At 51.6% G+C, this 10,822-nt stretch overlaps 6 non-coding genes across 6 annotated transcripts; 4 read left to right on the top strand and 2 right to left on the bottom strand.

Annotated features, from left to right (window-relative positions):
• Positions 1 to 1,759: 1,759 nt before the first annotated feature.
• On the top strand, positions 1,760 to 1,831 carry TRNAW-CCA (transfer RNA tryptophan (anticodon CCA)). Its single transcript has one exon. It is a non-coding gene; the product is annotated as a tRNA-Trp (tRNA).
• Positions 1,832 to 2,814: 983 nt separating this feature from the next.
• On the top strand, positions 2,815 to 2,887 carry TRNAR-ACG (transfer RNA arginine (anticodon ACG)). Its single transcript has one exon. It is a non-coding gene; the product is annotated as a tRNA-Arg (tRNA).
• Positions 2,888 to 5,640: 2,753 nt separating this feature from the next.
• On the top strand, positions 5,641 to 5,713 carry TRNAR-ACG (transfer RNA arginine (anticodon ACG)). The gene has a single exon. It is a non-coding gene; the product is annotated as a tRNA-Arg (tRNA).
• A 2,725-nt stretch (positions 5,714 to 8,438) lies between these two features.
• On the bottom strand, positions 8,439 to 8,511 carry TRNAR-ACG (transfer RNA arginine (anticodon ACG)). The gene has a single exon. It is a non-coding gene; the product is annotated as a tRNA-Arg (tRNA).
• A 1,051-nt stretch (positions 8,512 to 9,562) lies between these two features.
• On the bottom strand, positions 9,563 to 9,634 carry TRNAW-CCA (transfer RNA tryptophan (anticodon CCA)). The gene has a single exon. It is a non-coding gene; the product is annotated as a tRNA-Trp (tRNA).
• A 685-nt stretch (positions 9,635 to 10,319) lies between these two features.
• Positions 10,320 to 10,391, top strand: TRNAW-CCA (transfer RNA tryptophan (anticodon CCA)). Its single transcript has one exon. It is a non-coding gene; the product is annotated as a tRNA-Trp (tRNA).
• Positions 10,392 to 10,822: the final 431 nt, after the last annotated feature.

Below are 10,822 nucleotides of genomic sequence, written 5' to 3'. Positions count from 1 at the left end.
GTGCCACTGTGAGGTGGTCAGTGGGGAGCAGGCCACAGGTGAATCTCCCCGTGACCACATCTGAGGCTGCACTTCTAGAAAACTGTGGGCTGATGGGGGGAAAGCCTAACAAAGACTAGTGGGACTGAACAGCCACATAAATATGGGCTGTGGAGAAAGAACTGTATTTCCAGTAAGGAAATAAGCTGAATTTCCAGCCTGACCTAGGGATGGAGGGTCCTCCACTGGGCAAAACGCATCTCCAGCCTGGCTTTGCAGCTTGTGGAGCCCATGAGCTAGTTCATGGCTCCCTCTTGTGGGAGGACATGCTGGAGGAGGAAGGGACATCAAAGCCCTTGTGGGGCAAGGTTTGATCAGATGGAAAGTTAGGTGCCTGCTTCTTTGCTCCATCTTCAGCACTGGTAATCCACAGAGTAAATACGCAAGGGTAATTGATATGTTTGGGGAGCAGGGATGGCTTTTGGTTGTAGACACCAAATTTTAGGGACTGGAGTGAGATGCTCACATTCAGGATAAGTGTATAACTATAAAGTTAACTTTTTTCTAACTTCACATAATATTATATCCCTTACATAGCTTTAAAAACCATTGTAACTATAGTAATAATGGGAACTCTGCTGCCTACAGCACAGGTAGGCATCTCCCTTGCAGACACATTCAAGTTTCTAAAGCAGCATCCCACCCCAGGAGACCTTCCCCTAGTGCTTCATACCTTGCTAATCAATGCTGCCTTGTACAGACAAAAAGCAGTAACCACATGATGCCAGTTGTTTGGTTTTTTTTAAATAAAAGTCATTTTCAAAAGATTGAAAATGCAGGATTTCAGAGAGTCTTCTGCTGAGATTTCTTTTTGCACAAGAGAAGAACGTTTCCATGTAGAAATGTACCCTACTGCCAGCTCAGGTGAGAGTGCCATGACTTGCTCACAAAAAATTATCCACAAACAGAAATCTGCAGCCTGTGCCATCACCTCCACCATGGCCAGGCTGTGGGCAGGATTATGTTGAGCCAGGCAGGAGTCTCCCTGTGCTTTGTCCATTGCACTGCTGGCCCCAGCCCCCTGCCCATATTCTGCCCTCACCATGTCCCTGCCCCAGCCAGCCTGGTACCCAACAGACTTCCTCCACCATGCTGCGGTGGGCATGGCGTTGGAGAGGAAAGAGGAAGGTTTCACCTCCTTTCTGACACCCTTGTCCATGACAACCTCACGCTAACCACCCATGGGGAAAGGACTGGGCAGCCAGAGCTGCTGGTGGACCTTGCCTGCGCTGGTGGGACATCTTGCCTTCCTTGCAGAAGGTCCAGCTGCCAATCCCAGCCAACACAGGGTTGCGGCTGGGTCAAGACATCAGGAGCTGTAGTGTCCAGCTGTGACTGGACTGAGCCCATGGCCTGTCTCCTCCTAACGCTGTCCATCACCATTTCTGGGTACATACCCAAAGCCCACCTTGGGCTGTGCTGCAGGAGGGGACCTGGTGTTCTGCCCTCGGCCGCCATTCTCCCTCGCAGCGTCCCTGAGCCTGGCTCCTGCTCACACTGACCCTGCAGATCACCCCATCCTACCCTGCATGTTCATCCTCCAGCCTGGACTTCTCTCTGCCATCAGGCCTTGGCCACATTCTCCTCAGGTTGCCCCTTCCTCTCCATAGCTACAGCCTTGCTGAGGGGTGCCCAGACAACCCTGGGGTGGTCCCCATGGAGAGGACATCTCCATCGCCCAGACTAGGGTCTATGCCGGGGAGTTGCATCCCTCCACCCTGACCTCGTGGCGCAAGGGCAGCGCGTCTGACTCCAGATCAGAAGGTTGTGTGTTCAAATCACACCGGGGTCAGCCTTGGGGCACCACTGGCCACGCCCTGTATTGACACTGCTTTTCTGGGGGGCTGGTCTGTGTGAGGGGCAGAGGTCTGCAAGGTGTTGGCCAACTATAGGGGGGCACCTTGGAGGGAAACATGATGCCCAGAGCTTTTCTTTCAGGCAGGCGCTGTGCTGGTTGAAGATTATGGATCATGATCAAAATAGAGACCAGTTCAGAGATGCGTTGTGGTGGGTGTCTGTAGCAGGTAGCCTCATCAACAAACTGAAGGAAGTCTTCCTCTTGGAAGTGCAAGAAGCTTCATGATTGCATGCTTAGTTGCTCCTGGGGGACCTGGACTTACCCACTGCAATACTTGCCTGGGAGGGTAACATGGGGTGGTACACTCAGTCCAGGGGACTTCTGGAGGGGATCAAGGACAATTATTCAGTGTAGGATTATGGAAATAGAGATAGGTTTCTGAAGAACAACATGAGAAGTTTTTTCAAGAAGAGTAAGAGGAGGATCTGGGGAGATCTAATCTGGTCAGACTCACCTCAGAGCCCACATGAAGACTATGGAATAAATACTCCTGAAGGCCATGCTCAAATGAAGGAAGGACGTGAAAATGACTGGAAACAGTGACCATGGATTTACGAAGCGCAGGCCACTCTTGGCCAGAATGATAGATTTCTTTGAAGAGATGACTTCCTCGGTGGTCAAGAGGACACCAAGGAACATAATTTATCTTGACTATGATTTGATCGCTGATGGGGTCTCCCACACTTATCACTGTAGCAGGACACAGAGACAGAGCGCCTAAGCTGAATCAAAAGGTAAAGTGGCTGCACCAGGGGGGTGAAGGGGTTGTGGTCAGTGGTTGGCAGTCCAGTTGACGTTCTTTACTGCTTCATGTTGCATTGGATGTTGTTTGGTATCTTTGTGATGGGCGCAGAGGATGTTCTACAGAATGAAGGATGAAGGAAGACCACCAGGGGCACGGGGCTGGTGAGGGGTCAGGGCCAGTGGCGCAATGGACAACGCGCCTGACTACGGATCAGGAGATTGCAGGTTCGACTCCTGCCTGGCTCGACACTTTTAGCCTGCTGGCAGCTCCTCCAGCTCCCTCCATGAGGACTCTCCTTTTCCTGCCCCTCATCCATCCTCCCAGGCCTTCTGCAGGGCAAAAGTGCTGGAGTGTCCTCTTGCCCTGCAAGATGGAAAGACTTTCTCCAGACCTTATGGTGAAGCAGGGCACCTTGTCTCATCATTCTCCTCTACTCCCACTCCTTACTCATGTTCCACACTGGGAATACTGCATACAGCTTTGGGGACCCCAGTATAAGGACACTGATCAACTGGAACAAGTCCAGCGGAGAGCCATCAAAATGGCCTGGTGTTGGAGCACTCGCTGTATGAGGAGAAGCTGTGGGAGCTGGGTTTATTTGGCCTGGGGAAGAGGAGGTTTCAATGAGGACCTGATAGCAACCTTCCAGCACCTATGAGGAGGTCATCAAGCGAGGTGCTTCATAGCATTTCGTAATGAGAGGATGAGAGACGATAGGTATAAATTGAAATGGTAGGTTCTGGCCAAATATGAGGGAAGAGTATTTTCCCAAATTTTTTGTCATTGATGAAGGTGGGAAGGAGCGAGGGATAAAGGAGGAGAGTGAAAAAGGGAGGGAGCTGCAACCAAGGCATGGGAACAGGGGGTCAGTAGGTAAGTTTTCAGTTGGTATAAAAGCGGCCTCGTGGGTACCAGGGACGGTGGCTGAGGCAGAGGAGACATCTCACCTCCCTTGCAGGATACTCAGCTGCAATGCCCATCTTATAATGGTTGGGATCACGCCTGGATCTCCTGGGAGCTACAGTGGCCAGAACTGGGGTAGTCCCCATGGGGAGCACATTCCCACCACCCATGCTGGATCCATGCCTGGGGGCTGCATCCCTCCATGTCGACCTTGTAGCAAAAGGACAGCATGTCTGACTCCGGATCAGGCGGTTGTGTGGTTGAATCACACAAGGGTAAGAGTTCCCCATTTCTGCAGGGTGCTGCTGGAGTGCTTCCTCCCCATATGGCAGGACTTTGCCTTTGTCCTCTCTAATCACAGAATCATAGAACGGTTTGGGTTGGAAGGGACCTTTAAAGGTCACCTAGTCCAACCCCCCTGCAGTGAGCAGGGACATCTTCAACTAGATCAGGTTGCTCAGAGCCCCATCCAACCTGATCTTGAATGTTACCAGGGATGGGGCATCTACCACCTCTCTGGGCAACCTGTGCCAGTGTTTCACCACCCTCACCATAAAAAATTTCCTCCTTATAACTAGTCTGAACTACTCTCTTTTAGTTTAAAACCATTGCCCTTTGTCATAGAATCATCATAGAATGGTTTGGGTTGGAAGGGACCTTGAAGATCATCTAGTTCCAACCCCCCTGCCATGGGCAGGGACACCTTCCACTAGACCAGGTTACTCAAAGACCTATCGCTACAGGCCGTACTAAAAAGTCTGTCCCCATCTTTCTTATAAGCCCCCTTTAAGTATTGAAAGGCCACAATAAAATCTTCCTGGAGCCTTCTCTTCTCCAGGCTGAACAACCCCAACTCTCTCAGCATTTCCTCACGGGAGATGTGTTCCAACCCTCTGATCATTTTTGTGACCCTCCTCTGGATCTGTTCCAACAGGTCCATGTCTTTCCTGTGCTGAGGACTCCAGAGCTGGATGCAATGCTCCAGGTGAGGTCTCACCACCATGGAGTAGAGGGGCAGAACCACCTTCCTTGACCTGCTGGCCATGCTTCTTTTGATGCAGCAGTATGGTTGGCTTTCTGGGCTGTGAGTGCACATTGCTGACTCATGTCCATTTTTTCATCCACCAGTACCCCCAAGTCCTTCTCAGCAGGATTGCTTTCAATCCCTTCATCCCTCAGCCTGTATTGATATGAGGGGGTTGCCCTGACCCAGATGCAGGACCTTTCATGAGGCTCATAATGTTCATGAGGTTCCTATCAGCCCACTTCTGCATCACAAGGCTTCTCTGAAGAGCAATCATGCCCTCCAGCATATCAGCCTCTGCTCCCAATTTGATGTCATCCAGAAACTTGCTGAATGTGTGCTCCATCCTATCATGCAGGTTCTTAATGAAGACATTTAAGAGTGTTGATATCAGTACCAACACCTGCAAACTCCATTACTAACAAGACACTTGTTACACTTCCAACTGGTGATCCCAACACTTCGGGTCTGGTGCTCCAGACAGGTTTTCACCCACCTTTTTAGCCTCTCCTTCAGTCTATATATTCTCAATTTGGCTACAAGAAGACTCTAGGAGACCCTATTTAAAACCTCACTTAAGCCAAGATAAACGAGTGTTTCTTTCCTAGGTTCCAGCAAGGCAGGCAGTTGGGTAGGTCAGGTAGGACCTTAGTAAATCTATGCTGGCAGTTTGCAACTATTTTTGTGTCCTTCATGTGTCTGTTGTTCTCAAGTAATTCCTGACTTCATCATCCTCTGCCATGAATAATCCACTGCCATAGGCTCTGTCAGAAGGTAAAGGGACATTAGATGACAGGAAAAAAATTTCACACATCAGATGTCATACATTAGAAGAGGGTCCCAGAGAGGTTTTGGAGTTCCCATGCTTGGAGACATTCAAAGCTCAACTGACAAAATGATCTAATGTCAAAGACTTTTTGTGCTCTGAGCACGGGATTAGATCACCTGCCTTCCAGGGATCTCATTAAATCTATTTTTTTCTGTACCTAACTAAATCCTCTTGCACCCTTCCCTGCTCCCCTCACAAAGCCCATCCAGCGATAGGAAGCCCCCAGAGCTCCAGGAGGGACAGGGCCAGTGGCGCAATGGACAACGCGCCTGACTACGGATCAGGAGATTGCAGGTTCGACTCCTGCCTGGCTCGCCTTTTTCCTACTACTAGTACTGATGTACTACTACATCAGTACTACTACATCAGTAGTAGTACTGATGGTGACAGGGCACCTCTTTCTCCACGGTGGCCTGCCTTTGCCTGGTGCTTCTCCCTTCTTGCTGGGCTTCCTGCCCAGCAAAACTTCCCTCACCTCAGTGGAGGTTCTGAATGGATATACTGGCAAACAAAATTTCACCATGAGGGTGGTAAATCACTGAGAGATGGGCCCAGAGGGGCTGTGGACTCTACGTCCTTGCAGCTATTCAGAGTTCAAGCTGGCAAGGCACTGATCTGAATGTCATAAGTTGAGCAGAAATTTGAAGTGGAGACCTCCACATGTCATTTCCAATCCAAATCGCTCAATTATTCAATGGAAAGTTTCTGTTTCTATGTTCTTTTGCTGCTCCATCCCATGTTGGCAGGCTCATGGACTTGTCACCACCTTTTGGTACCTTCACCCTGCATGTGGCTTGGACAAGGAGGGTCGAAGGTGCACAATGTACAGGCTAGCCGAGACCAATTGGCCATCAAGAAGATCTCGCTACCCACAACTCATCTGCTCTGCCCTCTGTCATCAGGCAGGAGTAAGTGGAGGACAAAATAGGTGGCCTTGGGCTGAGCTCACCCCTCAGCTGGGCACCACAGCTCCAGAGAGCCCTGGGCTGCTCCAAGCTCTGGATTGTTTGGGAACTGTAGCCACACTTCCCATGGGGCAGACAAGATGTGTCCTCCAACCCACCAGAGCAGCTGAGGGGCTAGAGGCCACCATCTACCCTTGCTGCCTGGCCTCCTTGTGGGGCGAGTCAGCACAGGCACCACTTCTCCAGGGTGGTGGGACCAGTGGGACCAATATTGACCTCTCCCCCATAGGTGAGGAGGGCAAGGCTGTCATGGATGGGCAGGAGGGAGCTAGCTGAGGTCTTGCCACTTCCCTTTGACCACCAACACATCCAAGTGGTACAGAAAGCACAGCGGGGGTTCCAGGTGGGACCAGAGGCTGGGGCCAGTGGTGCAATAGACAACGTGCCTGACTAGGAGACTGTAGGTTTGACTCCTGCCTGGCTCGCCCTGAAACTGCCTGGCTCTTGTGGAGGTGACAAGGGATAGCTGTGTTCATGAGGTCATTCCGCTTCCAGGCTTTTTGTCCATGTCAGCATCACAGGAGCATCATTTTGTGACATGCTACATCAAAGCTGTGAACATGCCACCTGCTTCAAGAGCCACCACTCCTCAAGTCCTTTTTGGCCTGGCCTGCTGACTTCCTAGATTGCTGGGCAGCAAGATTGCTCCTGAGGTCTCTGAGTGTGTGTTTTCCTCATAAGCCCTGTGCAGATCTCCTCTCTGTCTTCCTGAGCACCACTTTGTGAAAACTACCTGAAGCCTCACTAGTAACTGTGGGTAAGGGGTGGGTGGAAAATGGTCTGGGACATTGGGCTTGAGGGCTGTGGTCAGGGGCTGGAAGTGCAAATGATGGTTAATTGCTCCTAGTGCTCCTCAGGGGTCAATGCTGACACTGATACGGTTGAACAACTTCTTTGACACACTCAGTAATGGGATAGGATGAATCCTATGTGGGTTCATGGATGACACCAGTGGGGAGGGGAGCAGCTGACACTGGCAGGGATGGGTGTCATTCAGAGTGACCTGGACAGGGTGAAGGAAGTTCAGCAAAGGCAATCTCAACATCCTGCATCTGGGATGGGATAACCCAATCCAGCACTACAGTCTGAAGGTGACTGTCAAGAAAACAGCTGTGCAGAAAAGCACATAGAGGGTCCTGGAGAACAACGACTTGGACAAGAGTCAGCAGCGTACCCTTGCACCTGTGAAGGCCAACTGCATGCTGGGCTGTCCTAGTACGGACATGGCCACCAGCTCAAGAGGAGGGATTATTGCCCAGCATGCAGCACTTCTGAGACCATCACTGGGGCACTGTGTCCAAGACTGAGCTCCTCAGTACAAACAAGTCACTGACAACATGGAGCAAGTCTAGCTTTGTCTTTTTCCATACTTTTCTACACCTCTTTGAACTTTTCCCCTAGTTAATGATTTTTTAAAGCCTGCTGGCAGCCATACTTTTGCCTCTTCCTGTCTGATATACCATGTATTCTCCTGAGCAATCCTAATTTCTAAAAGAAGGTTGCAAAGTCATAAGAGTGAAGGGTCTGAGATGCCTGGGCGCTGCATCCCTCCGCCCTTGCCTTGTGGCACAAGGGCAGCGCATCTGCACCTGGATCACAAGGTTGACTGTCTGAATCACAATAAGGCCAGGCTTGGGACAGTCTTGCAGGTGGGTGGCATGTCCATGCTTTCCATGAGGCTCATCGATGTTGCACGCAGAACTTTGCAAGGCACTGACAAACAGCAGCAAGACCAATGTGAGCCTCAAAGGTGGCTGGGGACCAGAGCACAAGATATGCCAGGGCAGCCTGAGAGTCCTGGGTCTGTCCAGCATACAGGGTGGCAGTTCAGGAGGCATCTTCATTCTGCTGTGGGATTTGCTGTGGTGCTCCTAGCTGTGGTGTGGGCCCCAGCTCTGCACCTTTTGGAGTGCTCAGCTCCACCATAAGGTCTGGAGAAAGTCTTTCCATCTTGCAGGGCAAGAAGACACTCCAGCACTTTTGCCCTGCAGAAGGCCTGGGAGGACGGATGAGGGGCAGGAAAAGGAGAGTCCTCATGGAGGGAGCTGGAGGAGCTGCCAGCAGGCTAAAAGTGTCGAGCCAGGCAGGAGTCGAACCTGCAATCTCCTGATCCGTAGTCAGGTGCGTTGTCCATTGCGCCACTGGCCCCGACCCCTCACCAGCCCCGTGCCCCTGGCAGTCTTCCTTCATCCTTCATTCTGTAGAACATCCTCTGCGCCCATCACAAAGACACCAAACAACATCCAATGCAACACGAAGCAGTAAAGAACGTCAACTGGACTGCCAACCACTGACCACAACCCCTTCACCCCCCTGGTGCAGCCACTTTACCTTTTGATTCAGCTTAGGCACTCTGTCTCTGTGTCCTGCTACAGTGATAAGTGTGGGAGACCCCATCAGCGATCAAATCATAGTCCAGATAAATTATGTTCCTTGGTGTCCTCCTGACCACCGAGGAAGTCATCTCTTCAAAGAAATCTATCATGCTGGCCAAGAGTGGTCTGGTTTTGTTGGATCAAAGATCACTGTTTCCAGTCATTTTCACATCCTTCCTTCATTTGGGCATGGCCTCCAAGAGTATTTATTCCATAGTCTTCATGTGAGGTGAGTCTGACCAGATTAGAGGTCCCCAGATCGTCCTTCTTAATATTCTTGAAAAAAAAACCTCTCATGTTGTTCTTGTAGGGTTGGCCTTCCAACCCTAACCATTCTGTGATTCTGTGATTCTTCAGAAACCTCTCCCTATTGCCATGATCTTTCATTGAGTAATTGCCCTTGACCGCCTCCAGAAGTCCCCTGGACTGAGTGTACCACCCCATGTTACCCTCCCAGGCAAATATTGCTGGAGGGTAAGTCCAGGTCCCCCCGGAGTGACTGAGCATGCAGTTATGAAGCTTCTTGCACTTTCTTGAGGAAAACTTCACTTCCTTCATCTTGTTGATGAGGCAAACTGTGGCAGACACCCACCACAACACACCCCTGAATTGGCCTCCACTCTGGTCATGACCCATAACCTCTCAACCGGACCCACACTGCCTGGCTGAAAGGAAAGCTCTGGGCATCACATTTCCCCCATAGTTCATTCCCAAGGTGACCCCCCTATAGTTGGCCAGTGCCTTGCAGACCTCTGCCACTCACGCAGACCAGCCCCCCAGAAAAGCAGTGTCAATACAGAGGGTGTCCAGTGGTGCCCCAAGGCTGACCCCGGTGTGATTTGAACACACAACCTTCTGATCTGGAGTCAGACGCGCTGCCCTTGCGCCACGAGGTCAGGGTGGAGGGATGCAGGTCCCCAGCACAAGTGGGGTGGTCTGGGCGATGGGGATGTCCTCTCCACAGGGACCACCCCAGGGGGGACTGGGCAACCCCAAGAGAAGGGCTATTGGAGGTAGAGAAAGCAGGGCTACCCCTGGGGAGAGGCCGGCCAAGTTGTGCCCACAGCGCGGTGACCTGGCTGGAGGGCGAAAGCCCAGGGAGGGATGGGACAGAGATGCAGAGCGAACAGCATAGGTCTGGGGGATGTGGAGGCAACTGAACTCAAAGCACACTCCATCCTTGTGTTGGAGGGAAGGTGACCCCAGCCAGGCTGTGCAAAAGGCATGAGGGTCCCTCCTGCCACAGGGCTTGAGGCAGGTGCTGTGCATCTGCCAGATGAATGGGGCCTTTCTCCCCAGGAAGGTGGTGGGCCGCCATCCCTCCTGCCCCTCTGGAGACACCACACTCAGGAGGCTGTTTCTCCTGGGAGAGGCCTTGCAGGGCTGCTCTGGGCAATGGTCACGTTTTGGCCTTCCTCCTCCAACGTACCTCATTTAGAGCCCTCCTCGCAGGCTTAGCAAGGCAACTGCCAAAGATGTTCCCACTCCTTTGTCAGATGAATTGAAAATCCCCTTCCCTCAAAGAACGGTCCTTGGCCATAAAGTCCAGGAAGACATTTGGGCAGATCATCTTCCAGCCCTGGCCTCGTGGCGCAATGGTAGCGCATCTGACTCCAGATCAGAAGGCTGTGTGTTCAAATCACACCGGGGTCAGGATGCCCCATCTCCATGGGGTAGCCCTGTGAGATGGACATGTCATGGGCAATTGTTTTTGCCCTCCCACTCAGTACCCCACAGCCCTGGTGAAGGGCAGTAAATGAACCATGGCAGAGTGATCTTTCTTTCCTGGACCAGTGTTGAGAAGTATCTGGTTAGCTTCAGCCGTCCCTTGTCCTATGTCTACAGAGAAGACAGGATTAGTGGACATCACAGCTGTGGCTCCATGTCCAGGTACTGTTTCTCTTGGTCCCAGTCCCCCTCCAGAAGGGCAAGAGCGTCTGACTCCAGATGAGGACTTCTACAAAAAGCTCAGCCTGCAGTCTCCTGGTCCATAGCAGGGCGCATTATCCATTGCAGCTCTGGCCCTTGTGAGCCTGGCACCCCGTGGCAACGCGTTCTCTTGTTGCTATTTTTTCTTTTTCTGC

This window comes from Nyctibius grandis, chromosome 1 (assembly GCF_013368605.1).
Source record: "Nyctibius grandis isolate bNycGra1 chromosome 1, bNycGra1.pri, whole genome shotgun sequence".
NCBI lineage: Eukaryota > Metazoa > Chordata > Aves > Nyctibiiformes > Nyctibiidae > Nyctibius > Nyctibius grandis.
Note: the sequence above shows the minus strand (reverse complement) of the source record. Positions and strands in the feature narration are given on the sequence as shown.